Genomic DNA, 12,427 nt, shown 5'->3' with positions numbered 1-12,427 from the left:
CTCGATATTACTAATGGCTATAAGGGTAATCAGTAGACAGAAGAGGTGCTTGTTCAGGCATTGTTGGAGGACAAGCGATTTTTGGTGCATTGGAGGAACTTGTCGGATGAGGATGCCACCTGGGAGGGTGAACACATACGTGAGCATCTGGTGCTGAAGTTGCTTGGGGACAAGCAACATTTGGGAGGGGAGGACTGTAATGTCCCTTTCGAAATTAAATTGTTACGGGTTTCTTTTTTGTTTTGACAATTTTGGAGGCCATGGGACCCATGTGATTTTTGGAAAAGACTTAGGAAGGAAAAAGGGGCCGCAATGTTTTGTTGGCATAGCGTGGATACCACCCACATGAGGAAATACGCACCACCTTAGATGAAAGTTCGAATGACTAAGGAGGGAAAGTCGAATTGCTAGATGGAGGGGGACCACATGGGAAAAAAGGCCCATGAATTATAAATAGAGGAGGTTCAACCTCATTTGGTATCTTTTGACATATTGAACTCAATCTTAGTTGCTAGAGCTGCATAGCCCGGTTACTGTGCTGTTTAGCACACGAGTGTCTTCAAGCGGAGATCTCAACCTTGCTTCGGTGGACTTCGAGTGCCAGCCCTTGAAGGGAGTTTTTCTTCATCTCAGTTCGTAGCAACAACAGGGAGACGAGTTACAACAGTTGTAAGTCGAGTACCAACAACAGGTGGAGTAACAACAATGCAGGGATTGCGTAATCACAGCATGAGGCACTCCGGGAAGTTGGGCAGACATGAGCATCCTTCATCATTTCCAAGAGTCTAGAGGGCAGCTATAGACAAGAGTGCCATCCTACAAATAGCTCTCATTTCATCACACGCAGGACTACATCATCTCCTCCATGACTACGCAGTCATTGGAGTGAGACTCTTTGGGGAAGCACCATCCGAGGGAGTTTGGAGTTGGGAGGCTGGGAGATCATTTGGAGGGCCATTTGAGGAGGATTGCTGGAGTTGGGAGAGCAAAGATTGACACGATCAGTCACAACAAAAGAATTCGAAATTGGAGGACGACCAAGCTGTGAAGGGTCAATTTTTGAAGGTTGGAACCAAGGGAAACCCTTTCTGGGTTTTGTGGATTTTGGGCAAGGATCACACTCCTAATTTTATAGAATTTTTTGGGCAGATCTAAGGGGTCAAACAGGGGTCCCAACTCAACCAGCAACTAGAGGAGTTAAGGGGAATTTGGGCCAAAATTCCGAGGTCAACATTTGGCCAATTCCTTCGTGGGTTATTCTGGGTATTTGGTGGAGAGGCCGGTGTTAATTTCCTGTAATTTTCTGAGTATTGGAGGTGGAATTTCCAGCAACATCTTTGCAGTAGACAACACAGTTTCACAAGGGTAGCGCAGGGCATCATTGCAACAGTTATTTGTGCCATCTGGGCTTGACATATTACCACCTGGGCTTGATCATGCTTGCCATTGAGGCAAGCCCAGATGCACCACTTCCACATTATTGTACTTTTCTCCCAGATTATAATAAAATAGCTCAGTTGTTGGTTATTCCTGGACTTTTTATGGGTGTGCACTGAATGTTTCAATTTTATGGTGTTGTTTTTATTGTTTGCTTTGCATAGCACTATTTTTCCTAGTTTGGAACATTACACAAGACAGTAGGTAGCTCATGACTCATGAGACATCAATCCTCATAGTCATCATCAAAATTAGCATCGCTGTCCTGATCATCATGGTTACCATTGCTCTCCTCTGCTGCATCCTCCTCCTCTGTATCCAAAGTCATCTCTGTATGTGCTGGTGTGGAGGATGACCCCTCTACAATATCACCATCATCAAATTGGACAGGGTCTAGCATTGGATCATTGAGATCCAAGTTGGCCAATGCCAACTTAACACTACTGTCCAGACCCATATCATCAGGAAAGACATCCCACATCTTTGTCTTTCCCTTCAACCAATCATCCCTCTGCCTGTAAATAAGACGAGGGTTGGTGTGCACATCAATGTTGCACGAAGCGGGGACGCGGAAGCATCATTTCCCAAAAATCTAGGAAGTGAAGCGTCTACTATATATATATAAATTTTTTTTTATATTTTTTTGCATGTATATTAAAAAAAAATTCCAAAATACCAAATTAGTTGTAGAAGATATGGAAGCATGCATATTTTTACATAAATCAAGATAGATATAACCTCCATTGTACATTAATGATTAATTATTCGAGCATCAACCATTTAGATGCATCAACCATCTAGAATCTAGATTCTTCTCCTCTTGTCGAGCCTTTGCCTCTACCTCGATTGTCTAGTGATATTAGTCAACATTGCCTAATTTTGGTCAAACTACCTAATCCAAGACTTAAAATATGGTAGAAAAAGTTTAATATGCTTGATCGATGATTTTGACTTGATTGAAAGGTAATTTTTTGCTAAGGCCATGACGAAGGAGTTCAATAATTAACACCACCAACACTAGGGTACATATAGGGCTTGGAGCTCTTGATTAAATTCTAATCACATACCTTCATACATGATATAATCTAATAAAATGCCACAATCCCATTGATCCTGAATTCCTGAAAACTGTTAAGTCTGCTGAATTTTGAATAGGATATGAAATTCTATTTTCTCCATATGAATTACAATGAGGCTGGAACCACTCTCAAACATCCTGAGTCATTTCACGGTAATGTTAAAAATTTAAGTAAAAGGATGAAAATGAAAAATAAAGGAGAATGTCACTTTTACTTTAAATTTAACATTACCATGAGGGAGCATCTAGGAAGCATCAAGGGAGCACCTTGGGAGCGTCCGAGAAGCCCCAACCCAAATTAAGTCAATGAAAAAATAATAATAAAATATTTAGAACCCTACGAAACCCAGTGGAACTGCCTGTCTCCCTTCGGATCTGCTTGGGATCTGTGCCTGATCTGTCGTGGATCTAAGGAGGATCCGTCACTGGATTTGTGGTTCGAAAATCCAGATTCGCAGATCGGGCTGGCACGGTTCTGAATTTCCAGGAAGTGTCTTCGCCAGCCCGATCTGCGGTTCCGAAATTCCGAACTGCGGATCCCCCACGGATCCATACAGGTTGCGGATCCTGGTTTGGATCCTTGGGAGGGGGGACCGTTTTGTGCAACACTGGTGCACATACACCATTGTCTCTGCCCTAGACTGCTCAAGCCTGCTCTTCTTGATACTATACAAATTCCCATATGTGCTCCAATTCCTCTCGCAACAAGAGGATGAGGTCACTTGAGAGAGGAGTCTCATGGCTAACTGCTATAGAGGAGGGCTTATTGCCCCATTATTTGCCCACCAAGAATAGGGCTTCTTAGCCCCTCTGTCTCTAATAAGATCATACCCTGCAAATCGACCAGTGCCAGTGGAAAACTTTGCAAAAGCATGCTCCACCTCATCAAGGGATGCTCTATCCTGAAAAACCCGCCTGAATGCATCTTTCCTCCCATGTGAGATTTCACCATCCATGTGAGGAGGGAATCTGTGGGAAGGTCCACCATTCAGCCACTCATGGCTGTAGTATTTTGGGTTCAATGAGTGTGTTAGGCCCCTATACTACTAGTGTAACCCCTTATTGTATTAGTATAACCCACTTATTATATTGATGTACCCATGTAGTGCCCATATTGTTACTATTGTGCCCCATAGAAGCCCATTATTGTTATTATTGTGCCCTTACATTATTATTGTTATGTCGGCTCTGATTATGTTATGATCTCTTAGACTCCTATATATAGAAAGGAGGTCTTTTCATTTGTATCATCCAAGAATTGTTCATTTATGTAATGTAAAGGAGGTTGCCCCCTCGAAGAGGCTGAATTCTAAGGTGTTGATCTATCTTTTCTATCTTTTCTTAAGCTGGTTTCATAACATTTGGTATCAGAGCTTTGGATTCTAGGGTTTCGCTGCTCCAAACAGGTCATCGTGGCATTTTCGCTATAACTTTTTTTCTGTGATGTTTCAGAAGTCGCAAAAAAAACCCATTTGAGAAGAAATCGCGCTGAACCTTGGGTCCGAATTTTAGAGCTTTTCGCGCAATATTTGCGGAGATATGATCTGAGGAAGTTGGTCTTTTTGCAGACTCCTGAATTACATTTAAAACAGGTGACCTGGGGAAAATCGTCATAACTTTCTCTCTGGGGATCGGATTGAAATTTCGTAAGAAGGTACAGAAAGAGGATGGACTGTAGTTTCTTGTATGCATTTTTCAGATCCAAAGGTTGAAACAGTGACTCGTGGCACGTCGTACAAGTTCGCTCTACTGAACTAGTCTATAATCAGGTCATCTTGGGAGATTGTGCATAACTCTTTCTTGGAGAATCCAATTTGGATCAGACTGGTGGCATTGGAAAGAGGACGAAGAGGGCTACTACAGATCACAATTTTAAAGCTTAAAGATCTGAAAGTACAAAGTTTCAGTCGTTTCAAGGTAGAGCTCCTAAAATCAAGAAAAAGCAAGATGAGGAAGTTTGATGGCAAGGATCTGGTAAATTGGATACTTCAGATGGAGCAATATTTTGATATACATGGTGTACAACTGTTACAAAATGTATGTATTGCATCTTCATATTTAGAACCAGATCAATTTTTATGGTACAAAGGGCTTTGTTCTCGTAAACAACTTGTTACGTGGTCAATTTTCACGGAGGAAATGATAGAACATTATGAGGATACAAAGAGCAACACCTTCTTTAGAGCAACACCACAACAATTGGAAAGAGTAAAAGGGCTTTGTGACATAGTGGAAAGAAAAATTATGGAAACCAGGAAGTGTACCCCTCACAACTATAAAGATGGAAGTGTTGTTTCTCCTAGCCTTCCACAACCTACAAGGGTTACACCACAACAATTGGAAGAAAAAAGAGAAAAAGGGCTTTGTTACAATTGTGATAGCAAATGCACTAAAGGTCATAAGTGTGCTGAGAAGAAATTATTTTACATAGAATATGAAGAGGAGGAAGAAAAGGATCAAGAAACATCAAAACAAGAAGATATACGCCAGGACCCCACCCCAGAGAAAGAAGAAATGAATCAGACCATATCTTGTAAAGCATTGGCAAGAATTACCACTCCTCAAACTCTCAAGATAGAAGGACATATCAAGAAGAAAAATGTGCAAGAAGTGAAAGATCATATCGAGAAAGAAGAAATGAATCCAACCATATCTTGTAATTCATTGTTCGAAATTACCACTCCTCAAACTATCAAGATGAAGGACATATCAAGAAGAAAAATGTTCAAGAAGTGAAAGATCACATCGAGCATCAAGAAATGAATCCGACCATATCTTGTAAAGGATTGGAAGAAATTACCACTCCTCAAACTCTAGAGATAGAAGGACATATCAAGAAGAAAAAGGTTCAAGCAGTGAAAGATCACATCGAGCATCATCAACAAGTTCTCCAACTTTTAAAGGATAACGCCACTTCGGTGCAAAATCAAACGAAACAACAGGTAGATAAACATCGTAGTGAAAAATGTTTTGATGTAGGTGATTGGGTATTTTTACTGCTACATCTCAAGCAAGCTATTTATGAGAAGGAAATGTTGGCAATACTACATGCACTTAAAAAATGGCGACCTTACCGAATGGGAAGACTCTTCAAGGATGAGGATGTGGAAGCATTGTTTTGTGCTATTTATATTATCCAAATAGATTGGATAAACAGAGCAAGGGATGAATGGAAGAAGGATGAAGAAGTATGGCCACTTATTCAAAAGTTGCAAAAGATCCCAATTCAAACAATATTTCCAGAAATTGAAGAGGAAGGAAAAATCATATTGGAACCTAGAGCAGTCACAGAAACAAGAACCCGACAGCTACGAAATCGATCAATTTCAGAGTATCTCATCAAGTGGAAGAGCTTACCCGCTGAAGGTTCCACATGGGAGGACAAGAATTTTATACAGAAGCATCAAGAACTACTCAAGCGTTGAGGGCAACGCTTTTTGAAGGAGAGGGGCATGTTAGGCCCCTATACTACTAGTGTAACCCCTTATTGTATTAGTATAACCCACTTATTATATTGATGTACCATGTAGTGCCCATATTGTTACTATTGTGCCCCATAGAAGCCCATTATTGTTATTATTGTGCCCTTACATTATTATTGTTATGTCGGCTCTGATTATGTTATGACCCCTTAGACTCCTATATATAGAAAGGAGGTCTTTTCATTTGTATCATCCAAGAATTGTTCATTTATGTAATGTAAAAGAGGTTGCCCCCTCGAAGAGGCTGAATTCTAAGGCGTTGATCTATCTTTTCTTGAGCTGGTTTCATAATAGAGTGAGCCAAACAATGTAAAGGTGTGCAATTCTTGTCCCATCTGCTGACAACAATGTCCTGTATAGTGGTGAAGAAGTCCTCTAGTGATGTCTCATACTTGGGGCAGTCACTCAATCATGGAATCCCATCTGTCATAAACATCTCCTAGGATGGGTTGGTATGTATCTGCAAATCGAAGCAAATAAATGATGGGGTCCATGATCTGAATAAGTAGATCTGCCCTCTCTCGCCAAGCATCATCTAACACTGTGTCCTTCACTCTTTTAGAGGCTACTTGATCCATCTTTCTGTAATGTCCCCATTTTTATTCTTCTTCATAGTACAACCAGGGTGGATTTCCAAGGTAGGGGATGGCCAGGTTAGTGGAGCAGGTTTATGTCATCAGGGGTTCCGATGGAGTTTTGAGGAATTTTTATGGGGTCTGATGGCATTCGCTTGGCATATTCATCATTATAAGCAGTGTCACACATCTTGTTTTTGGTTCCGTGACTTTCTGATAATTCCCGTAAAACGAGGTTATTATCGGCATAACTTAATTAATTATGCTCGAGGTGGCATTTCGGGAAGATTAATTGATGGAACACCTCAGTGTAATAGCTCGTTAGAACCGGATCGAGAAGATCTACATGATGGGATGCTGAGAAGTGACTTCCAGTGGCCGAAGAGCATATGGTTGGCAATTTACCATTTTCTTTAGTTAAAAATGACTTTAATTAGTCATTTAATTAAGGAAAAATTATTAATTAGAGGAAATGGGCCAAAAGTGACGTGAGTAAAATAAAATAAAATAAAAGGGGTCACTTAAGATAAAGTCAATGGAGGAGCTTCTAGAATAATAATAAAATAAGATGCTTCTAGAGGCTTGGAGATCTATCCATCAGATCTATAAAAAGAGGAGGAGAACATCATTTAGGACATCTTGGTTTTGATATTGTTTCTTGTATGTGAGGTTGAGAACCCGGTTCTCTACTCCAGCAGTTGCCCCATGACGGAAATCCTTGCGTGATTCAGTGAGAGTGGGCGAGCACCCATCTCTTCCCTTGGTGAATCCATTCAAGGTTCATAGGTTGCAGTGTTTTGGTTTTGCAGTTTCTTCTGGAGGCCGATTGCGGCGTTATTGTAGAACTCTCTAAGGCCATTGATCTCAACTATATGTGGGGTATTTGCATGTAAACCCTGGTTTTTCTAATATAATAAAGTTGAGGATCTCCTGTTCATTGTGTTATGAGATTGCGGTGCTTTATTTGCCTATTTTTACATGGCAATCTTCTGTTAAATGTATGAAAGTTTTTATGTGAAGAGCTTGTTCCAATTTTTTCTCATTTGGGACATTACAGTGGTATCAGAGCATCGAACTTGGTTCAACCTGCAGGTTCAGGTTTTTAGTTTTAAGTATTCAAGGGTTTATTCAAGATTGTTGTTGCTAGTGATTTTTCAGTGAATTTGATGGATTGAAAAGGTCGAGCATTGTGATATTAATTTATTTTATTTTGAGTAGTGTGTAGAGTTGGGCAGAGTAGGAAACTTGCACTAAATTGGGGCTTTCTGTATCTTCTGGAATCTACCCAAAATTTTGTTGGGTTTTATGAGAGGAGATTGTGGTTAAAATTTCAGAATTTTTTGGGTAGTATGTGGGCTGTAAATCAGTTTTCCTTCATCATTTTATTTTATAAGTGAACTGGGTAATTCACACCATTTGGTGAATTTAATCTTGGCTTGGATTTAAGCCAAACCATTTCTGGGTTTTTATGGGTTTTGTGTGAGGGGCCTTAGGTTAAATTTTCAAAATTTTTGTAGTATTGAGGGCAAAAGCACCAGTTCATCTTCAATAGCAACAACATAATTTCTGGGCAATGCGAATTAGTTATCTGGGTTATTTTGTTGGGCCTTTGCAACAACATTAAGGGGAGCTTGCAATTTTAAAATTTATTGGCTCATGGATGAGTCACTGAGGCAAGTCGTAGCCCTTAATGTTGACCCTGTCACCAGGAGAAATTTTATGAGAATATTTCTGGGAGGGTTCAGATTTGGGAAGGATGAGGAACCAAAGCAGAAGCAGTCTCAAGAGATCCCAAAGAAGAACCGAAATCAAATGAGGAGAGATCATATCTGCTTCACGTGTCAAGGAGCTTGGACACCAGATCACACATGTAAAATTGACAGAGAAGCAAAAACTAAAGAAGAGCGAGGAATGACAAAAACTCAAGTCAAAAAAGAAATGAAGGGCCCACGTTTGAGCAGGAGCTACACGTAAAATGCTTTAACTTGCATGAAAACACCTTTGAGGAGCATGAACAGTTGTGTGATAACAACCTACCTATGCCTCTATGTTTGGTGATTATAGATGGTGAGCAACAATTTGATTCCATGCATTAAGAAAGCCCAGGAGAAGACATTCAGGAAGATTTGAGAAATGAGCCATTGGTGGTGGCCCAACATGAAGATCACTGAGAGGTGCAAGGACATGAGGAGGACAATATGCACAATGTGCGGGATGAGCCAGTGTTGGAGAGTCAACTAGTGGCTCATGTTGAGCCCATGATGGAGGATGAGCAGACACCTTTGGGGCCAACCATTGACGAGGAGCAGACAGATGTGCAGGCAACCTCCAGGGAGGCAGTATTTGCAGACACTTTCTCCCATGAGATGATTGATAGGGTAGTTTTGTAGGAGGCTAGTAGATGGCAAGAGCTGTTGGAGATGGTGGCACATCCATCTTTGGGTCGACCCACTAATGAGGTGCGGGTAGATGCACAGACAGCTGGCAGAGCTGCAGGACTTTCAGGGAGCAGCCCTCTCTAAGAGTATATAGATAGGGCTTGCAGCACAATGTGCCCACTTCTTCCCACTAGAGGGAGGAAGGCAAAATTTCTCGGACATGTTTTGATTGACCGGGTAGAGCCTCAGGAGTTGAGCATGGACTAGTTTCAGCATAGCAGACGTATCCCTTGCACAGGTGTCCATACATTAGATTGGCGGGAGATCATAAGTTGGTATCCTTTTGATGGAGTATCAACCTTAGTTTGGTGCATAGTACAATAGGGGCATTTAGAGGAGGAGGTTACTATATGCTTCAGTGAGCAGCGGGAGGTGGACCAACAGTTCACCAGTGTTTCCATAGCATTAGCCTTGCATCAGCAGAGTGGGAATGACCTTGGCCTATGCCTGAAGTTGGATTGGAGGGAGGTGATGAGCTGGTACATGGTGGGGCATTATTCATAGTAGGAGCTATAGCACAACAAGAGCCATGGAGCATTGATGCTCCTTCTTGGTGGCATTGGGATCCAGGTGGATCTACTAGTAACAGGTTGAGTCAGACATGGAATCCAAGTATTGGAGGATCTAATCATGTTTCGATAGCTTGGAGGCGTGACGTGGACTAGTGGTTTGTATGGGATTCGAGCATTGGGTCTCAATTGCGTTGGGCCACCAGATTGGTCCACAAATTTGGATTGCTTGAGGGCAAGCAATCTTGGGACGGGAGGACCGTAATGTCCCCATTTTTATTCTTCTTCATAGTACAACCAAGGTGGATTTCCAAGGCAGGGGATGGCCAGGTCAGTGGAGCAGGTTTATGTCATCAGGGGTTCCGATGGAGTCTTGAGGAGTTTTTATGGGGTTTGATGGAATTCGCTCGACAGATTCATCATTATGAGAAGTTTCGCACATCTTGTTTTTGGTTCCGTGACTTTCTGATAATTCCCGTAAAACGAGGTTATTATCGGCATAACTTAATTAATTATGCTCGAGGTGGCATTCTGGGGAGATTAATTGATGGAACACCTCAGTGTAATAGCTCATTAGAGCCAGATCAAGAAGATCTACATGGTGGGATGCTGAGAAGTGACTTCCAGTGGCCGAAGAGAGTATGGTGGGCGATTTACCATTTTCCTTAGTTAAAAATGACTTTAATTAGTCATTTAATTAAGGAAAAATAATTAATTAGAGGAAATGGGCCAAAAGTGACTTAAGTAAAATAAAATAAAATAAAAGGGGTCATTTAAGATAAATTCAATGGAGGAGCTTGTAGAATAATAATAAAATAATAAAATAAGATGCTTCTAGAGGATTGGAGATCTATCCATCAGATCTATAAAAAGAGGAGGAGAAGATCATTTGGGACATCTTGGTTTTGATATTGTTTCTTGTATGTGAGGTTGAGAACTCGGTTCTCTACTCTAGCAGTAGCTCCAGGACGGAAACCCTCAGGTGATTCAGTGAGAGTGGGCAAGCACCCATCTCTTCCCTTGGTGAATCCATTTAGGGTTCACAGGTTGCAGTGTATTGGTCTTTTAGTTTGTTTTGGAGGCCGATTGCAGCGTTATTGTAGATTTGTCTGAGGCCATTGATCTTAGCTATATGTGTTGTATTTGCATGTAAACCCTAGTTCTTCTAATATAATAAAGTCGAGGATCTCCTGTTCATTGTGTTATGAGATTGCGGTGCTTTATTTGCCTATTTTTACATGGCAATCTTCTATTAAATGTATGACAAATTTTATGTGAAGAGCTTGTTTCAAATTTTTCTCATTTGGGACGTTACACTTTCTCCAAAAAGACCAAAACTCTGAAATAACCATGGCCCCAAGAGCGGTCTTGACATCCCGTAACCTCTTCAACATGATGAATGGAGAGGCAATCCATGTATCTGCAATCTTCAACAATGATAGATTGCTGTACTCCTTGTAGATAGTGAGGGCATTTGTATGATTTTGTACAAAGTTATGGATATGCCATGCATCCTCAATAATGTTACCAATCCAAAGCACATCAGAAGCAATGGATTTTAGTGGTAAGTTCAATGAATGGAGAATGCAAGGTGTCCAAAACACTTGCGGATGTTTAGCTTCCACAATCATGCCAACAACCTTGCAAACATGTGCATTATCTGTAATGATTTGCACACAAGAATCAACACCTACATCTTCAATAACTTTAATAAACAACTCACCCATATATTGTGCATCTTTGTGTTGTCCAAGTGCATCCACTACTTTCAAGAAAACCAGACCATTCAAGGAAGACATCATGAAGTTGATGAGTGGGTGTCGTCCTGGATCTGTCCATCCATCAGAAACAATGCTAACCCTAGATGTTGGCCATGATGCTCTAATAGGCTCAAGCATTTTTTCCACCTCTTTTTTTGCTTTCGTCAACAATGTGGTTCTAAGCTTCTCAAACCTAGGAGGTACATACCCTGGTGGAGCCCCTTGAGTTAGAGCTTAGCATATCTCAATAAATAGAGGTGAGCGTGCAACATTAAAGGATATGAAGTTTTGATAGAAAAAGAAGGCAATGGTGAGATCAAGCTCTTCCCGTTTCTCCTTCTGAAAAATCTTATCCTTTGGATCAAGTGAAATTGCCTTTCTTTTTGCTGCTTGCCCCCCACCAGAACTCTCAAATGGGAATTTGTTGCTGTTTTTTCTCAAGAATGGAAGGGGGTCATCATTCTTGGTATTTTTATATTTTATTTTGCACCACATTTGCCATAACAACATTGGACTCTCTTAGCATTTCTTTCCTCTTTGGTAAAGGTACATTTGCACAAGCTCCAATTCCACAACGTGGTAAAGCCAACAAATGACCTTTCACATGGAAATATGTGCTCCTGAAAGTATTGTGGCAATATTTTTATTTCCAACTCACATTGCCTCCCCCCTTCACCTTGCTGGGTGGCCCTTGCTCTCTTGTGACATATTTCCACAAGGGATATTTCTCAATGTTACATTGGGAAGGAAGTCTTCCCTCAACATTACTTGCAATAGAGGGAATACTTGCAGCAGACTCTGATGAAATTGGGAGAGGAGGGGCATCTCCAATGGGGACATTCTTTCACTTCCTTTGCCCCTTCCCTGTTGCCCTTGATTGAGCCATGAATTCTGTAAAAAAAGTAAAACAAAAATGAACAAATTTGTATAAGCAATGCATATGCAAACTGCTGTAATAAAAATGCAAAAAAAATAGAGAGCAAATGCACTTACCTGTTGCTTGAATCTCCTTGAAAACACTCCCACACTCTTTGCTCCTTGCTCCAAAACACCCACAACAAACCCACAACAAAATAGACAAGTGAAAGTGAAAAGAAAAGGCAGCGAAGTCACTTTTTTAACGCCGCGTGGGTTGCTTTTTTTGGATT

General features: G+C 40.9%; 1 protein-coding gene across 4 annotated transcripts in view; it reads left to right on the top strand.

Moving 5' to 3' along the window:
- Positions 1 to 12,427, top strand: part of LOC149180987 (uncharacterized) — a 335,201-nt gene that overhangs the window by 165,804 nt on the left and 156,970 nt on the right. The window lies entirely within an intron of this gene.

Source organism: Pinus tabuliformis, chromosome 3_2 (assembly GCF_031772625.1).
Source record: "Pinus tabuliformis cultivar Carrire ecotype Pingquan chromosome 3_2, CPIR1, whole genome shotgun sequence".
NCBI lineage: Eukaryota > Viridiplantae > Streptophyta > Pinopsida > Pinales > Pinaceae > Pinus > Pinus tabuliformis.
This window is presented reverse-complemented; position numbering and strand designations above follow the sequence as displayed.